This window comes from Castor canadensis, chromosome 1 (genome assembly GCF_047511655.1).
Source record: "Castor canadensis chromosome 1, mCasCan1.hap1v2, whole genome shotgun sequence".
Lineage (NCBI taxonomy): Eukaryota > Metazoa > Chordata > Mammalia > Rodentia > Castoridae > Castor > Castor canadensis.
In genome coordinates this window covers 162,219,174-162,240,030 of record NC_133386.1, presented here as the reverse complement: position 1 = coordinate 162,240,030, position 20,857 = coordinate 162,219,174, and positions in this window count along the sequence as shown.

The window sequence follows — 20,857 nt, the reverse complement described above, 5'->3', positions numbered from 1 at the left end:
AAAGGATGTTTAATTTTGTTGAAGGAATTTTCTGCATCTGTTGCTATGATGACATGGTTTTTATCCATGATTCCGTTTACGTGTTGTCTTTTGTTCACTGACTTGTGTATGTTGTACCTTCCCTGCATTACTGGAATGAAACCTACTTGATCATGGCATGTGATCTTTTTAATGTGTTGTTGAATTCTGTTAGCAAGTATTTTACTGAGAATTTTTGCATCTATATTAATCAGGGATGTTAAGCTATAACTTTCTTTTTCTGATGCATCTTTACATGGTTTTGGTATTAGGGTCATATTGGCTTTGCAGAATGAGTGCAGCAGTCTTTCATTCTTTGGTACTATATGGAATAATTTGAGGAGCATTGATGTTAGTTCTTCTTTAAAGATCTGGTAGAATTCAGCAGTGAATACATTGGGATCTGGGATCGGGGACCTGGGATTTGACCCTTAGTTTTGGGGAGGTTATTTATAACTGTCTCAATCTCATTGCTTGTTATTGATCTGCTTAAGTTTTGAATGACCTCTTGTTCAATTTTGGCAGTAATATGTATCAGGAAAATTATCTATTTCTTCTTCATTTTTCACTTTGCTAGAATACAGGTCTTTAAAGTAATCCCATAAAATCTTCTGAATTTCATTGGCGTTGGTTGTAATATTCTCCTTTTCACCTCTGATTTTATTAACTTGGGTCTTCTCCTTTCTTCTTTTAGTTAATTTGACGAGAGGTTTGTTGGTCTTGTTTATTTTATCAATGTACCAACTTTTAGTTGGATTGACTCATTGTATCATATTTTTGGTGCCCAATTCATTGATTTCTGTCCAGATTTTTATAATTTCTTTTCATCTATCACTTTTGGGGATGTCTTGCTCTTGTTTTCTAAGAGTTTGAGCTGGATTATCATATTATGTATCTGAGATCTCTAGTTTTTTGATGTGGGCACTCATGGCTATAAACTTTTCTCTTCAGTCTCCTTGGCTGCATCACACAGTTTGTTGTAATTTGTGTCTTTATTCTCATTTGAATCTAGGAATTTCTTTCCTAATGTCTTCAGTGGTGCATTAATTGTTCAGAAGTGTGTTGTTCAATATCTCTGGATTTGAATAGTTTTGTGGTTTTCCTTGGTACTGGTTTCTAATGTAATTTCATTACTGTCTTTTGGATAATGGGGATTCTTCCTTTCTTTGGATTTGTTGAAGTTTGCTTTATGATTTAGGATGTGATCTATTTTGGAGATCTAGTTGGAGCCCAAGTTTCTTGGCTTTCTCAGCAGAGAAAAATGTGCAATCTGCTGGTATAGAATGAAATATTCTGTAAATGTCTGTTAAGGTCATTCCATCCTTGGTATTGTTTACTTCTAGGATATCTTTTTAATTTTTGTGGTCTGGACATTTTGTTTATTGAAGGGAATGGGGTGTCAAGGACTGTCACTATTACTTTATCTGGTTCTATCTGTTCCTTTAAACTCAGAAGTGTTTGTTTTATGAAGTTGGGAATATGAGTGTTAGACGCATATGTATTTACAATTATATCTTCTTTGTGGACTTTATTTTATTAGTATGCAATGTCCTTCTTTCTCACTTCTGACTGATTTTTGTGTAAAATCTTCTTTGTCTGACATGAGAATAACTACTCCTGCTTACTTTTGGTTTCTGTGTGCCTGGCAAATCTTCTTCCAACCTTTCACTTTTAGTTTGGGTGTACCTTTGGTTTTGAGGTGTTTCTTGTAGACAGTAAGTTATTGGAGGTTGATTTTGGATCTACTCTGGCAATCTGTGTCTTTTGATTGGAGAGTGGAGACAATTTACAATTATGGTTATGATTGAGAGATATTTACTGATTACTGTGCTTTTTTTCCAGATTGAGTCCTGTATTGGTTTTTCTTTACTTTTGTTTTTTTTTTCTACTATGGTGTTGCTAATTTACTGAATTGATCATACTTGCTACTTTCCTAGCTCTTGTTGTGTTGCCATTCCCCACTTTGAGCTTTATTCTTTCCCAGCCTCTCATATTTGTGATTGTTTTTTGTTCTCTTCCATGTGAATTATTCCTTCGATTATTGTTTATAGTGCAGGTTTGGTAGATATGAACTGCTTTGGTTTGTCCTTGTCTTGGAAGGTCCTTATTTCTCCATCAACTTGGTTTACCTTGACTTAGAGGCTTCAGCTTATCCTCTCTTTTACAGGGAGAGGGACTGGTGCTGCAGGCTGTTTCTCTGTTAAGGATGGTTTTATTAAAATGTGCTTTTGTCCTAGGATGTTTTTCATCTTACAGGAAGGAAAATAAGCAATCAATTCAATGATTTGCAATAGTTTTAATCAATTTTGTAGCAGTATTAATTACAAAACCATTACTTGTCAATATCCAGTTGCTATAGCCTCTAAGTTCTCAATCAATATTGTGCACTCATTATTTTTTATCTTGACCTGCATGAAACAATGTCATTCCAGAGTGCAATTGAAATTGTCTGTGATAAAGTTTAGAAGAATATTTTGAGCAAGAAATTGACTGCTTGGCTTAAATACAGCCAGATGAAAAGATTTGCATTTACTCATCAACAATAAAATATGTGGAACTACAGGAATATTGACTGTTTGAAAATGTTTAATTTATGAATATATCAGTGCATGTACATATTTCAGTATTGATGTTTTATTTACTTACTTATTTTATTTTTGTATTTATCTACCAATTTATCTTTTTACCTATTATTTTTGTTTACTCCAAACTTTGGGATGTGTAGACTGATGAATGGTCACCATTTTATTTTCAGTAAGAAAAACATTTTACCAATAAAATGTAATAACGATGGCTACTGAAGGAAAAAAATGAGGATTTCTATGTTAATTTACAGCTATTTATCTTTTTTAAATGAAGAACTAATCACTGTGTGTTAGTGTATATAAAATTAGGTTCTTTATTGTCAGCTGTCTTTTTCCATATTCCTAAATGTGAAAGTTTCAGAACTTTTTTCTGATAAATTCTGGTAGAATAAAATATAGGAGATGAATGCTGAGTTGTAAATTCAGATATATATCCCATAATTATTTTACTTTTAGATGTTGTTTCTATGTCATACTTGGTGTGCAAATTTAATTGTCAACAATCAGAATATCATCTTAAGTGAAATTAGCCAGACTTCGAAGGCCAAAAGCTGCATGCTCTCTCATATGTGCAATATAGACCTACTACAAATGCATCAGTATTATTAAACGCAGTTCACACTAAGGAAAGGTCACGCATAGGAAGGGTAGGGAAAAGAAGGAAACTAAGACCTTGAATATGGGTGATATACTCTTTATACAAGACTGCACATAGAAATCTTAAACCAGCTGAAACCACCATAAATAAGGGACTAAGGTAGAATAATTAAGATAGATAATTAACCAATTGGGGGTAAAACACATATATGTATAGAAATATCACAAGGAAATTCTCTGTTTAGCTATCTATATCTAAATCTAGCAAAATGTCCTGTTTTTCTTTTTTATCTTTTCTCTTCTGCAAAATTGGAGAACAAGAAGTCAGAACAGGTCCTGCCCAGAGGGTAAGGTTGACAAAAGTGGGAGGGTGGAGGTAGAGGTGGCAGGGAAAGAGAGTAGGAGAGTGGACACGGTGCAAAAAAATGTGTACACATTCATATAAGTGCAAAAATGATACCTGTTGAAATTGTTCCATGAATCAGGGGAGAGAGGGATAAAGAGGAGTGATGGAAGGGATGAATTCAAGTGTGAGATAATTGATACATTGTAAGAAAATATTAAATGCCACAAGGTACCCACACCCAGTACAACAATAATGGAAAAAAATCATCATTATAAATTATTGTTGTAATTACTGCAAAATTATATTCCCCCTTTTGGTTTTACTTGATATACTAGGGATTGGTACCTAGGGCCTTGTGCATGTGAGTTAAGTCACCTACCTCTGAGCTACATCCCCAGCTAGATAGACTCCTTGTCTAAGATTACATATATACACTTGGTGGAAAGGAAAGTAAGTATAATCAAAGCAATATCACATGATTCCTCTAAGTTACAATAAAATTTATATGGTTTTGAATTTCATTTTTCCTATCTTTTAAAAACTCACTTGTGAAACAATTCTCTCTAGGAAAATGTTGGGAGAATAAAACAGATGTTCAGTTCTAGAAATTTGGCAAACTAAAACAATCTTTCTGTGAAAACTTCTGGAAGAATTACCTCTCTTTAAATGTAGAAAAAAATGGAATTGCAGTTCTACCTTTATTCTTTGAAGGCATCTCCATACTGATTTCCATAGCAGTTGCACTAATTTGCATTCTGACCAACACTGTTAAGGGGTTCTTTCTCTCCCTACATCCTTGCCAGCATTCTTGTTGTTTGCTTCCTTGATAGTAGCCATTCTGACTGGGGTGAGAGAGAATCTCAAATGATGTTTTGATCTGAATGTCCTTTATTATTAAAGACATTGAACATTTATTCATTAGCCATTTGTACTTCTTTTCAAAATTGTTCATTTTCTATTTATAAATTGGAATGTTTATACTTTGGCTCTTTAGTGTTTGGAGCTGTTTTTTTATTCTAAGTTGTAATCCTTTATTCAATGCATAGCTAGCAAAGATTTTCTACCATTCTGTTGTTTTTCTTTTGATTCTGCTAATTATTTCCTTTGCTCTTCAGAAGGTTTTTAATTTGATACAATCCCATTTTCAATTCTTTTTACTTTCTGAACAATTGAGTTTCTATTTAGAAAAGCATTATCATTATAACTTTCTCTAGCAATGCTAGACTTACATTAAAATCTCTGGTCAATTTTGAACTGATTTTTGTCTAGGATAAGAGGTAGAAATTTAATTTCAGTCTTCTATTCTATGTATACATTAAGACTTCACAATGCCATTTTTTTATCTATTCTCCAACATACATTTTTGATGCAGTTGTCAAAAATCAGATAGCTGGATCTAGGTAGATTTACTTCTGGATTTTCTGTTCTGTTCCATTTTGGTAAGGTTTTTGTGCCAGTTTTATGCCGTTTTTATTACTATGACACTATAGTATGATTTGGAGTCTGATATTATGATAGCTTCATAATCACTCTTTTTGGTCAAGATTGTTTTTGGCATTTGGGGTCTTTTATACTTCTACATGAATTTTAGAATTCATTTTTCTATTTCTGTTGATGAGTGGCATTGGGCTTTTGATGAGAATTGCCTGAATCTACCAATTGCTTTCATAGTATAGACATTTTCTCAATATTATTCTTCTAATCCATGAACATGGGAGGTATTTCTATCTTCTAACATCTTCAATAAGGTTTTAGAATTTTTGTTGTAGAGGTCTTTCATAACTTAGTTAAATTTATTCCTAGTTATTTTTTCGAGGCTATCATGAATGGAATTGTTTTCCTGATTTCTTTCTCAGCATGCTTTTTGTTACTACAAGGAAGAGCTACTACTTTTTAATCTTAATTTTATATACTGTTTATTGCTCCTAGATCTAAGAGTTTCTAAGTGTGATCTTTAGGGTCTTTTACATATAGAATCATATCTTCTGCAAAAAAGGATAATTTGACTTTTACCTTCCCTACTTGGATCCCTTATTATTTTCACTTATTTTTGACTCATATAGAAACTTTAATAAATTCTACAAAACTAAATGTCATTTGAAAGGCAACTGTATAATTCACAAGGTGCTTTCACAAAGATATTTCTCAAGACAGAACTATGAGATCATTAAGGAAAATCATCATCTCTAAATTTTCTATATATTTTTAGGAAATTTTCAGTTTCTTCTAGGTTGCCCAATTTGTTAACATGGTATTGTTACATTTTTCTTTACCTTATTTTTCATTTATCATACATTAATAATATGAGGGAATTTTACTGTTATAATTTCATACATGTGTTCAGTGTATCTTAAACAACTTACTACCTGCATTATATTCCCATTCCCTCTCCCTCTCATCCTCCATTCTTTCAAACAGTTTTTGGTGGATTTCATAATGCTGTCTTTGTATGTATATATTAATCACTCTTCATCCTCTTCATCCCTCATTTTTTATTATTTTCTCCCTCCTCCCTTGCACTGATACACTCTAAACACGAATCCACCATAAACACGAATGACCCACTATTAGTAACATCACTTTAGGTTTTCATTCCATAAATGAGTGACAACATGTGATATTTGGCATTTAGAATTAGCTTTATTTGTTCAAGATGATGATCTCTACTGTCACCCATTTTCCTGAAAATGGCGTAATTACATTTTTCTTTATAGCTGAGTAATATTGCATATTTTGTTTATTTGTTTATCCGTTGTTGGGCACCTCAGATGATTTCATAGTTTTGGTGTTGTGAAAAGAAATGCAATAAACATTGGATTCAGGAATTTCTCTTGTGTACTGATTTACACTGCTTTGGAAATATTCTCAAGAATAGCATGGTGGGTCACAATGTAGTCATATTTTTAGTTTTTTGGCAAACCATCATTATGATTTCCATAGTGGTTGTAATACTTCACATTCTCATCAGGACTGTATAAGGGCTCCTTTCCCCCACTTTCTCATCACCATTTGTTGGTTGTTTTCTTGATGATGGCCAATCTGACTGAGGTGAGAAAGAATCTTATTGTAGTTATGATTTACAACAAAGGATAGCAAATATTGCTTCCAATATTTTTTAGTCACTTCTATTTCTTCTTCCTAGAACTGTCTATTCCATTGATTTGTCCATTTTTAGTTGGATTATCCTCTCTTTTGCTGTTTAGTTTTTTGAACTCTTTGTATATTAATCCCTTATCTGTTGAATGGCTGGTGAAGATTGTCTCTTATTCTGTAGTTTGTCTCTTGATTCTGGTAACATTTTCTTTTGGTGTGCAGAAACTTAATTTAGTAAGTCTCATTTGTCAGTTCTTACCCTTATTTACTGAGCAATTAAAGTTCTATTCAGAATAGAATAGAATTACTTGTAACTATTATATTCCAAAGTTTTCCCTTTTTTTTTTTTTTGCAGTAGTCTCAGTGTTTCAGGTATTGTATTTAGGTCTCGATCTATTCAGAATTAATCTGGTTTTATTTCTAGATTTTCTATTATGTTCCATTGTTCTTCATTTCTGTTTTTGTGAAAGTAACATGTTTTTCTGTTACTTGACTTTGTAATATTATTTGAAGTCTGTTATTGTGATAGCAAGCATTCCTTCTTTTTGCTAAGGATTGCTTTTATATTTGGGATCTTTCATTTTTCTATTTGAATTTTTTTCATTTCTGTGAACAACAACATTGGGATTTGATGGGCATTACATGGAATCTGTAGATTGCTTTCAGCAGTATAAAAAATTACAAAATATTAATTATTTCAATCCATGTACACAGAAGTCCTTTCCATCTTCTCATGTCTTCAAATTCTTTCTGCAAGGTTTTATAATTTTTATTGGAGAAGTCTTTCATCTTCTTGAATAAGTTATATTTAGGTATTTTTTAGGACATTGTGAATGGGACTGTTTTCCTTATTTCTATCTCAGCTTATTCACTGGTAGCATGTGGAAATGCTACAGATTTTTATATGTTGGTTTCATACACTGCTACATTGCTGAAAATGATTATCAAATCTGGAAGTTTTCTGGTGAAATCTTTAGTGTTTTAAGTGTGTATAAAACCATATCATCTGTAAACGGGGATAATTTTATTTATTTCTTCCTTATTTGGATTCCTTTTATTTCTTTCTTTTGCCTTATTGCTCTGGCTAGGAATTCCAGTATTGTATTGAATAAGAGTGGAGAGAGTGGATGCACTTTTCTCATTTCTTACTTTAGAGGAAAAGGTTCCAGATTCTCCCTATTTAATATGAGGTTGCTGTAGATTTGTCATATACAGCATTTATTATTTTGAGATACCATCCTTATCTTCCTATCATAAAGTGACTTTGAAGCAATGTGGGTCAACATACAGTGGAAATACCTAAATACCCATGACTATAGCAGCACTATTTATAATATCCAAATTTGAAATCAGCCTAGTTGTCCATTAACTGATAAATGAATAATGAAAATCTGGTACATATACACAATGTAGTATTATTCAGTCATAAAGGAGAACAAAATTACATTATTTACAGGAAAATTGATGAAAATAGAGATGATCATGGTAAGCAAAGTAAGCCAGTCTGAGAAATGAAAGTACTAAATGTTTTCTTTCATATTTGGAATATAGTCATTAAAAATGAATGACAGAAATGTAAAACAGGTTCTGTTTGGGGTGAGTATGATTGGGAGAGGGGGTGGATTAAAGAAATGTTGAAGTAAGGATGAGTATGATGGAAGTACTTTATACAAATGTATGTTAATAGAATGAGGAAATCCCTTGAAAAAATTTTTAAAAGTGAAAGGGGGAATGAGGATGAGAGATAAAAGTGGTGAATTTATTTAGAGGCATATCGAATGAATATATGGAAATATCACAATGAAACACTACTGTACAACTAATATGTGCAATTAAAATGTAAAATAATAAAGAATAAATATATAGCTTAGTTGGAATGAGAGAGAGAAAGAGGATAAAGGATATGATGATGAAAAAGCTAAATAAACACACAAAGGGTACTCAACCTCACTGTAACAATAAAAATGTACATTGTAAGTATGCAGAGATATAATTTTACATGAAAGAAACTCATGAATAGCAACAAAATCCATGCTATTTAGTGTATGTATGTATGCATGTATGCATATTTCTCATATGAGTGTGAGACAATATAAATGATAGATATACTCAATGAAATATAAATATATATGAGAAAATAAATGTCCACTTCTGTCAAATACTTTCATAATACCAAGGAAAGCCAAGTTATAATTAATCTCTGAATGGTCTAGTACTATGTTCAACTAGAAGTCATAACTTAAGTCTCTTTGCTATTTATAATGCCATTACTTGAAAATGTTAAAAAGAGACATGGGTAATATGTTCACTTGAGGTTAATTTATTTTTTAAAAAGATAAGAGCTATCTATTTCTCCATAATGAGAGGAACAGGTCAATACACTGGTTTATTCATGTAATGAGGTATATAAACGACACTGCCAAAATAATATCTACATGCATGCACATGACTAAACATCAAAAGCATAGCGTTAAGGATGAAACATAATAAGGAAAATGTAGATGTATTATGATATCATTCAGACAAAATTTGAAAGTAAAAAATTATTTCATATTCCATTTCAACAATCTAATAATTTCATTGTTTCATGAAAGTCTTCAAAACCTGAGTGAATTTTATAATCTATCGTGTGTAATGTTAACTCAGCATTGAGTTTGTCTTATTCTGCACAAAATATTAAAGTGTCTTAGAGTTTATAAGGCCTGAAATTTGAAGCAACATAGAACATTTATGAAAGTATACAATAGCGAATGTAGAAAATGCACACATGATATGGAAAATCGAAGCTATTATCCCAATGTATGAGGTAAAAGATATTTGACATAATTACTTTTCCTGTTTGTTTCAGAAAATATTTGTCCAATAAAGTTAAAACAAAGTTCATAATTTCATTGTGTCAGAAAATTCCTACATACAAATTTATCAGAGGTGTATATCTGCTCATCTCATCAGTTTACTTATGAAGATCCATTTTAAGATACTCTATTTGCTATCTTAATCTTTTCAGGTTTTATATTCAAAGTTTTTACTGTCATAAGTCACTGAAAACTTGCCCTGATAGTCCTATTCTGTCAAGGCAATGTTCTCTTATATGCAGTGAGTTTGAATAAAATAAAAGTTACTTTATTAAGTGGTTGTCTGGTGACAGTGTGTAGAATTCAACAATGCATGCCTATGGAAGTTACTGACAGGAGGATGCAGTGAGCTGTGTTGTAGCATATAGATGATTTTTCTTAAGAAATAAGAAAATTAAGTAACAGTTGCTAAATATCTGTTTAATTTTGGTTTGTGACAAAAAATGCATATTTTAAAAGTAGATGATAAAAATAAATAGCAATACTGATTACATCTTAGAAATGCTAGCTTTATATTGTGTTACAAAAGCAAATATATAAGGTAAATGTGTGAAGTATGGAATAATGGCTTAACACAAGGTTCATGATTTGCCTCTTTTTACTTATAGAATAGTACATTTGCTATTACTTGTTATTTATAGTTTAGTACATAAACTCTGTTACTGCTTTTCTTCACAGTATTTAATATCTACTATGAGTATTTCACTTGATTACTACTATTCTAATTTTTCTCCTTGAATCAAGTTCTAGATGAACAAATTTTTCTCCTTTTGTAGCTAACTTCCATGAACATATCAGGAATTCACTATACATTGTTTGAATGGCAATCAATGAGGTATATTTTGAACTATTATTTCCCCAATCATAGTTTGTGGCTGATAGAAATAATAAGGAATGTACCAAATAATTGAATTAATATAAATTAAATTGGTGCAATCTTAGGTAAGAATTAAGAAGATTTTACTAGTTTCCTTTTAAATTGTATTAGGTGAATATAAACTATGATTATGTAGTAGTATAGTTTTATATTGCCTCATTTTTATACTTGTTTGCAGATGTCTTTGTCCCTTTTTATGTGACTTTTATGAGACCTCTTAAAGAACTCTACTTTGTAAATGTTTACCCTAATCTTATTTACTAGAGAAAAGCAATGTAATTTTTATTCTTATTATCCGCATTGTAAAATAGTAGAACAACTGTAACAGGGTCAAGTTGATAATTCCTATGTAATGTTGTTACTATAGCACATAGTTTAAGTTCCCTAATTTTTCTTACAAATAGCACATGTCTAATAAAATATTACTATAATCCTAATGTTATAAAATATTTGATATATTTTGCTTTAAAATGAAATACAGTTTTCCGTAAACATATTTAGATCAATGGAAAGATTAATTAAGTGAATAAATCAGCTATTATTTTATGGCAACTTTTAGTATGACACCCATATAAAAATTAATTAAGCAACATCTCAATTTCTTTTACTTTTATTAATTTAGCATCTTAACATATATGAAACCATGATTCATGTTGGGTTCCTTGAGCACATATTCTGAAATGGAGATTTGTGAACAGGGAATTTGATAGATAAACACTACATTGTATTGCTAGAATCAACACTTGGAGGGAAGGAGTGCCAAGTAGAGATTATTCTCTGATATAATTCTGAGTTGAGGCAAAGGATCCAGAAATTTAAATACCTATATCAATCTGTCACCTAGTGCATACTGTCAAGGAAGAGTTGTTCTTGATAAGGATGCTGTCTTTATTTGAGGAAGTACTTTGTTGTTTGTTTTTGAAGCAGGGTCTTCCTATGCAGCCCAAGTTGACTTGAAACTCAAGATCCTTCTGAGTGCTCAGATGATAAGCATGCAATATTGCATCTGGCTAGTTTTGGCACATTTTAAATAAGATGGGAAGCTGAAGGCTGTTTGGGTACATTTTCAACAGGTAGGACTGCAGGACTACAAGTAGTCCATTCCTGAAGAGAAATGTGGGTTATGTATTCCAAGTAACCCTAGTAAAATCTGAGAAATATTAAAATATACTTCTTTATATAAATTCTAGAAGCTGTTCCTCTAGGATTCCAGTGGGCTTCATTTCCTGGGAGAAATTTAGAAAACAAAGTTTTCAGGGACAAATTGTTGGCTTTTCTGATGTGACTTGTGTTGGGTCACAGATGGTATACATCATCTCCTTCTACTGTACACTCACCTGGTACCTCTGCCTCGGATAGCTTTGATGGCTTCTGTATTGGCATGCTCCAGTCTCATCCAATGGTCCAAACTATTTAGCAATCTTGATTTTTCAAGCCATACTTTTTTCTTGTTATTTACCAAAAAGATTGAGCAAGGGCTTACCAAAGTGTACCTAAATGGATCACCTGAATATCATATATTCTTCCCAACTCATATTGTGCATCAATGGGTCTACTTAAATTTCCAAGAGTGTGACTGTCCTTCATGTCTACCAGATACATGGGATAGGGACCCAGCAGTGTTGAATATTCAAGAGTCTGCTTTTTCCCCTTGACATAGTATTTCCTGTTTGGGCATGGGACTTGAAAACTGGAAAATCCAGAGTTGAAGGCAAAGAAAGCACAAATTCTCTGAGACATGAAGATTTCAGGTAGTTGGATAAACTCATGCTTCCCACTCTTGGTTTCTACATATAACACCACAATTTAAAAAACACACTTCAATTGTTAACTGAATTCTTGAGATTAGCAAAGCTCTCCTGGATTATTCTAGTTTTGTAGCCTTTGTTAGGACGCTGATAATTTATAGATAACAGGATTTGACTTTGTCCCCTCAAAAAAACCCTGAAAGTTAGAAAGATACGTACTAAATTTTACTGCAGTCAGTGTACAAGAATGCTTTTAAAGGATTAAAAATGAAATCTAATAATATTTTGAAGAATAAACAAATTTCATTTTAAAAAAATCAATTGAAAAAAATTAAGAAACTGACAAGCTTTTCTGGAAGAAATGTTAAAAAGTTCTCATTTTTAGAAATTTATGTTTAACAGTCATTGATTTCAAAAGCATTTTTGAATTAAAATAATCATAATTAATAAGAAGAATATAAAACAAAAACAAAAATAATATTCTTAGCAAAATAAGATGGTTGTGGAGTATGCACTATGTGATATATTTAGATTTAGAGTAGGAGACACTAATAATAGAAATCAGAATTTTCAATTTTTTTATTTAGTGGGTGAATGATTTGCAATAAAGGACAATAATGGAATGTTTTGAGGTGATACAAATGCTCTATATCTTTGTTGGGATGGTGGCTGTTTATATATATGTGTGTGTTCAAAAACTCATTAAAAGTAGATTTAATGCATGTACATTTAATGAATCCTCAAAAAACTAAAAATAACCATATAATCTGGTTATGAAACTTCTGGACATATATTCAAAGGAATGTAAGTCAACATATAATAGAGATAACATCACACGATGTTTATAGCAATACTATTAACAATAAGAAAGTTACGGAATGAACCCAGGTGCATGTGAACAGATGAATGGATGAACATGGGTATATATACAAAACACAGGGCAATGGATAGGGTAAATATTATTGAAATATTTTATATACGGGTATGAAAATAGAATAATGAAACCCATTAAAATTTTATAAAAGAAAAAATAAGTTGGGGAATAGGAAAGAGTAACAAAGAGCAAATTTGATCAAAGTACATTATATATATATGTATGGAAATATCACAATGAAACTCCCTTGTACAATTTAACATATGCTAATAAATTTTTTCAAAATTAAATAAAAAACAAAAGATGACGACTAATATAGGATAGATATAAATGAATATTAAAGCTCTATTCTTTTTTCAAATTTTTACAATCTTCCTCACTTATCTGTGAGTCTCTCTTCTTATCCCCCACTTTCAATGGAAAATACTGGATTAAATATTTGCAGAATCAGGAATAAAAATGAGGAATTTCTTACTGAAAATTCTAAATAAAAATACCAGTACTCAATATAGTGTATGATAGTAATGAACATAAAAAACATGGAACTTACTAAAGGAATACATTGATAGATGTCTGTAGAATAAAGGAAACTCTATGTCCTGTCATGAATCTGAGAATGAAATGATGAGGACAGTTTGCAGATGGTTGGAAATCATTTATTGCTCAAATTGATGATGATGTGAAGAATCTAACAAGATTTAATGACCTGAGAATAGAAATGATGCTTTATGGATTTTAATAACTGTTTCAGGGTATTAACTGATATACAATATTCTTAGAGAAAGGAAATTTTGGACATGAAGAAAGTGTTCTGTATTCATTACTAACAATTCAGAAAAAACGTAAAGGGAAAACAAATTATATCTACATCAAGAAAAATGTAAGTACACAAAAACTGGTTAGAAATTCAGACATGAGATTTGGAAAAATGCTTGTATCATTAATTTTACATTACTCTACCGACCTTTTAACACTCTCTCTAAAGCTTCTATTGATACCAAAAGAAAGGAAGGGCCAGGATCACTTTAGCAGCAGAAAAAGCATTACTACAGATAAAGAACATCATTTTATATACTATATTATTTTATTGTATATTGAAATATGGTTATTTTATTTTTTGTCTTTGGCTAGTACACTTTTTTAAATTGTCTGTGGAGAACATTCAAAATGCCCAACCCTAGAAAAAGCATTATTTATAATTCTATCTGAATGAAAAAGTAATTTAAAATTATCTGGTTTACTTTATTCAATAAAATAGGAGTAAAAATAAAATGGCATTTTAATATAGAAAAAGATGAACCTAGGGTAAAATACATACTTAACTACCTGGTATACATACTTCTGTAATTCTTGGGAAAGGCAACACATGCATTTTTCCTCTTACCAGGGCAAAATAAATAAAGTGGAGGGTTGTGGTTCTGTTGGGATTTTCTTGTTTGTTTGTCTGTTTTTGAACATTATATCAGAGTTAAAAAGGAAATTGTTATCATTTTAGTGTAAGATAAAAGGATGGCAAACATTCATTACATTGAAATCTAAGAAATTGTAGTTATTTCAAAAATAATAAGTCATTTACAAATACAAGTTAGACACCAGCGAATTTACTAGTCTTTTCTTTTTAGAATAGTTAAATTAAAACAATTTTATAAAAAGCTAAAGTGATGTATTTTTATTGCAACACTCATGAGTGGTTTTACTAGGTATAAATGTTAAGCCAAATAAAAGCGTGCACCTGTCAGCCTTAGTCAGCAACACACCTGGGCAGTAATATATGTTTCAACATGACATATTGTCTTTGAAAATATCAACTCATACTTAAAGAAAATAGAAAGCCAAAATTAGAATGAGTTTGTGTGTATGTGTGAGTGTTTATGTGGGGAGAGGTGAGAGATGAGAGAGAGAGAGAGACAGAAAATGTAAGTCACTGAAATTAACAAGTAACCTATAATTCCCCCACCCTCTCCTTTGCAACCATCTTTTTTGAGCTTCGTTCATAGACCTTGTGGATACAAATTTTTCCTGCTTTCCTGTCATTGGGGCTACCTTGGTGAAAGTGTTAGGCAACTGTAACTATGGAAATGGAATGGGATTATACATTGGCACATACAGGCATTTTTGAGTCATTTTTAAGACAGCTGTTATTAAATATTCAATTACCCAAGTCTACCACTAAATAAACTGTATTAAAAGCTAAGAAAATGAGTACTTGACTTATCATTCCCTTATTATTTTGCTCTGTATTGGTATAATAAATGATTTTGAGATTATTTATTTATATGGTATCTGTATGGTAAAAATAACGTAGAATGATGTTATTTCATGACTGTCCCTAAACTTGCATTCCATGGTAGTGACAATTAATTGAAATTGCTGTACTTATACTTCAAATAATTGCAAAAATGACAAAACAGGTTTTCTTTTTCTCAGATAAATTCTTTTTTTTTTAAATCTCTTTAGGAATATCCTCTTTGTGGCCCTAAATGTCAGGTTGCAGGACAACCTGTGAGTTCCTCCTAAACCTAACACTGTGCTAGGAGCATTAGAGTTTCCATAAATGTGATAAAAGAAGAGACAGTACATGAGTTATGAAGAAAAATTAAAATTGTCTGAAGACAATACTTTGTAGTATTTAGGAATCCAGGCTTTAAAGTCAAGAAAACCTGAGGTAAAATGCTGGTATTCTCAATATCAAAAGACTTAATGAAGTTATTTGATGTAAGACTTATCTTGTTTATATATATGGAAAAATATTAAATACCTTGCATGTGAGACATGCAATCATTTGTGTCTCTTTTTGCATGTGCCTGTATGCAGTTTCATCATTGTCATAGCCTAATATTCATGGATCTATCAGCATAACATGTTCTCCTTACAGTGAGAGCTAAACCTGTTCTCTGACCCTTGTATCAAATCCCTGAACACTCACTAGTACATTGTCTACTTCTGTTGTTCCTTAATGCTAATAAAAGAAATCATAAAGAACCTATTATTTTGAGATTATTTTTCACTTTCACAAGCAATATCAGTCTCCACTTCCTTGACAGCATTGTGAAGATGATAGATAAATAGATAGATGACAGATAGATAGATGATAGACAAATTCATTTTAGGGATTCTGATATGTTTGTATTGATATATCATTATGGTTTTAATTTTCAATTATTTAATTGGTAATAATATTGGACAGATTTTCTCCACCCACTTTAGCTGAAATGGATAATTTCTTTTTCTCATTTTCAAAGTTGATTTTTGAAAACTCTAACTTGGAAATGCTCCATTTTATACCTAAATATATGATCTCCTTTGGATATGTGATTAGCAAATAAATACTCCAAATTTTAAATTTTTTCATCCTTTTGATAAATAAGTTTTCCATACAACATGAATTTTGATACATATCAGCTTAATTTACCTGTTATGGTAAAATTTTATACTTTGTAAGTATGAAGTTGGAAAATGAAATAACGGTATTTATTACCCTAGTAGTAGACATGCTATCTGTCCTAATGCTCCCTGATTCATTACTGAAACTTGTTTTATGTCTCATGGATTCTTTTGTCTGTCAAACTTACTGGTAATTTATTAACATTGTTGATTTCTTTCAAAAAATTATTTTGTTTTTATTCTTGGCAATACTGGGGTTTGAACTCAGGACCTTATGCTTTCTGGAAAGATGCACTTCCACTTGAGCCACACCCTTAGGCCTTTCATGATTTAGACATTTTTCAGATAGATTCTCAAGTGATTGTTCTCAGACCCCTAGGTTGATTGCATAGCTTGGGTTTTGTGAACTCTGCTGCTATAAACATAGAAATGCAGTTATCTGAATTACGTGCTGAGCTACATTCCTTTGGATTTATGCCCAAGAGTGGTAGAGGAGCATAGTATGGTAGTTCTATTTGTAGTTTTTAAGGAACCTACATACTGATTTCCATAGTGACCACACTATTTATATTTCCAGAAACACTTATAAGGGCTCCTTTTTATTTGCACCCTTGCCAACATTTGTTATTGTTTGGTTTCTTGGTAAAAGCCATTCTGACTGGAGAAGATAATTTCAGTTTGCACATACTTTGGAGCTAAGAATGTATTTATTAGTCATTTTACATCCTCTTTTGAGGAATAATTCATTTGTCTATTTTTAATTGGGTTATTTGTCTTTTGGTGTTTAACTTCTGGAGCTCATTATATATTCTGGATATTAATCCTTTGTCCAGTCAATAGCTTGCAATGATTTTCTCCCATTCTGTGGATCTTCTTTTCACTTTGCTATTCATTTTCTTTTGCTACATAAAATTATATTTATTTATTTTTTATTGTTGTGCTGGGTGGGGATGCATTGTAGCATTTACAAATGTTCTTACAATATGTCAAATCTACCATACGTGAATTCACCCCTCCATCATTGTCCTGTAACCATCCCCTCCCCCATTTCCGGAATAGTTTTAACAGGTATCATTTTCCATTTACATACATGTGTACATATTATTTGCACTATATTCACCCTTCCATGTCCTTTGCCAACCTTATCCCCCGCTCCCACTAACACTACCCCTCCTCAAGCAGGACCTGTTCTGCCCTCCTGGTCCACAATTTTGTAAATGAAAAAAAGACATTTCAGCACCTGGATTTCAAAAGCTTTTTAATTTGATGAAATCCTATTTGTCAAGTCTGGTTCTAATTTCTTGAGCAAATTATGTCTTATTGAGACAGTCATTGACTATGTCTGGATCTTCCAGTATTATGCTTATATTTCCTATTGTTGTTTCAATGTTTCTTGACCTATATTAAGACCTCTGATCCATTTTGAATTGATTTTTTTGTAGAGGTGACCAATAGAGGCCGAGTTTTACTCTTCTAACTGTGGATATCTAGTTTTCTCAGAACCATTTGTTAAAAAGGGTATAATTTCTCCAATAAAATTTTTGTTTCCTTTGTCAAAAATCAGTTGTCTATAGCCATGTGGGTTTATTTGTGGGACTTCTAACCTATTCCATTTGTACCAATACCATGCTCTTTTTGTTACTATGGCTCTGCAGTATAATTTGAAGTCAGGTATTATGATAATTCCAGCACTGCTCGTTTGGTTAACTGCTGTTGTGATTATGTGTGGTGATTCAGGATTGATTTTGCTATTTCTGTGAAGAATGATACTGGGATTTTGATTGGGATTGCAGTGAATCTGTAGATTTCTTTTGGTAATGTACGTATTTTCACAATATTAATTCTGCTGATCCACAAACATAAAAGATTTTTCTTTCCATCATCTAGTGTCTTATTCGATTTCGTTCTTCAGTGTTTTATAGTTTTTTTGCAGGTATCTTTCATCTCTTTATTTTTTTCCTCGGTATTTCTTTGTGCTTAATATGAGTAAGATAGCTTTTCCAATTTCTTTCTCAGAATGCTTGCTGTTGGTATATAGAAAAACCACTGATTTTAGGTATGTTCTTTCTGTTCCTGCCTTGTTTATATCTTTTATCATTAAGGGATGTTGAATTCTTGCAAATGCTTTGGCTGCATCTACTTAGATAATTATGTGATTTTTGTCCCTTATTCTGTTTATGTAGTGTCATGTTTATTGATTTGCATGTGTTGAACCATCCTTGCATCTATTGAAGAAACCAACTTGATAATGTCATATGATCTTTTGGATGTGTTGCTGATTTCAGCTTGCAAGTACTTTATTGAGACTATTTTGTTTTTCTTATGAAACAAATCATTGAATAATTTTCTTTTTTGTGTGTGTGAAGATGCCTAGTTTTGGTATCAGGGTAATCCTGGCATCATGGGATGAATTTGGTAGGGTTTCTTCAATTTTTATTTTATGGACTAGTTGGAGGAACATTGGTATCACTTCTTCCTTAAAGGTCTGTTAGCATTTACCAGCAAATCCATCCAGTCCTGAACTTTTCCTGTTAGAAGTGTCTTATGCATGAGGTCTATATTATATGAAATTAATATAATTTTGTCCTGCTTTTCTTTTTGACTATTTGAATTATGTCTTTATTTTATACTTTTTATGCTTAAAATTATTTATATTTTATGTATAAATAATTTGATGTATTCATAATTTTTATGTTTGAAATTTATTCCTGAACATACGATAGTTAGGACATGTTATTTTATCCACTGTCTGAATCTCTGCCTTGTAACTGATATTAATAGAACACTTACATTTTATTTACTTGTAGATAACAGATTAACACTTTTGATTGGTAAACTGTTTCTCCTTGAACAGTGTCTCTTCATAGCCTTATTGTGGATTATGTGGTTTTTAGAGTTCCATTTCAAATTATAAATATTTTTCTTGTGCAAACTTCTTGGTATTAGCTTCAGGTATGTGTAGGAGTGTATGTAATGCAACCTGCACACGTTACTGACATGTCCATGTCTCTATTCTGATTTGAGTGAAGTGTAGCAAGATGTCTTCCCTTAAGTTTTTTACTTCTTCTAATTTAACAGTATAAATATATAAAATATTATACACATTTCCTTTTAAATTTTGTTGCAGTGAAATGATAATAGGAGTAGAAAAAAATAAAACAATCCAATATATTCATTGTTTATGTGATTGGAAATGCATAGCATATTTCTGTGTACATAAGACTTTAGACAAGACTAAGATTTGTACAGTTTGTTATGTTGATTGAAAGTTTAGATGTTAGACGCTGATAGCTTTGATTTTATGAGACAAATTGTCACTTTCTTAAAGACATTTGTAGAGCAATTTTAGATTCATACCAAAATTGAAAAGAAGGTACAGAGATTTCCCATGTACCTCCTGATGTCATGAGTAAGTTGCCTTCCATGCTGCAAACACACCCAATTAGAATATACTTCTGTTACAAAGGAGGAACTTACATTAGCACACCATAAGCACTTAAAGTTCATAGTTGGTTTTATTTCTATGCATTTGTGTAAGTGTGTAATGGTATGCATTTATCATTATAGTTATCAGAGTATTTTCATTACACTGGAAGTCTTCCATGCTCAGTCTATTCATCCCTTTTCCCGCTTCCCAACCACTGCAAACCACTGATCTATTTATTGTCTCTGTCATTTACTTTTTTCAAGATATCATATAGTTCCAGCTTGTGGATTTTTCAACAAAATGTATGAAAAATACACAGTTTCTTTCACTGGTTTGCCTCACTCGGTAGTATGTATTTAAGATCTGTCCATGATTTTTCATGTCTTACTTGCTCATCTTTCTTTAGTACTGAATAATATTCCATCACTTGGATGTCCCACAGTTTATTGACTAATTTCCTGAAAAAGATACCTTTTTGCTTGGATTACCATTTGTTCTGGGAATATTGTCTATAGTGTGGTTTAGTCTGTATTCTGATTATGCTTTGTGACTGATTATGAAAGAGTAAGCTTGCAGGTTTTGTAAAGAGAACATGTAACTTAAAAATAAATGTAAACAACACTCATCATTAATGAATTTTAAAAATTACCTTTAGTAGCCAGGAAATGAATATTATTCTAATTTCACTGACATCAGATATTCCCACACACCTTCCATCTGATCATTTTACTTTGTGGCTTATCCTTTGCATTATTGTAAAAGTAATAGATGAAAACAGAAATACTTAGAGACACAAGTAACTAGGCCCAGGGCTTTGTTCACAAATCTGAAATTTAACATTCTCTTGATTTGCTGCTAATCTTTTCTCCTTACTGGGTAACCACATTTCAATTCTCTCTGTCTTAACTTATTATTGCTGTATTTTGTACACAAATGAGGTAGTTATCAATCTAAGAAGGATCACCAAAGAGATGGCATTTGATGTAAGGGGTTTAGAAAAATAATACATGAGAAGAAACAGAATGTGATGACAGGAACAGAGAGGTTCAATAG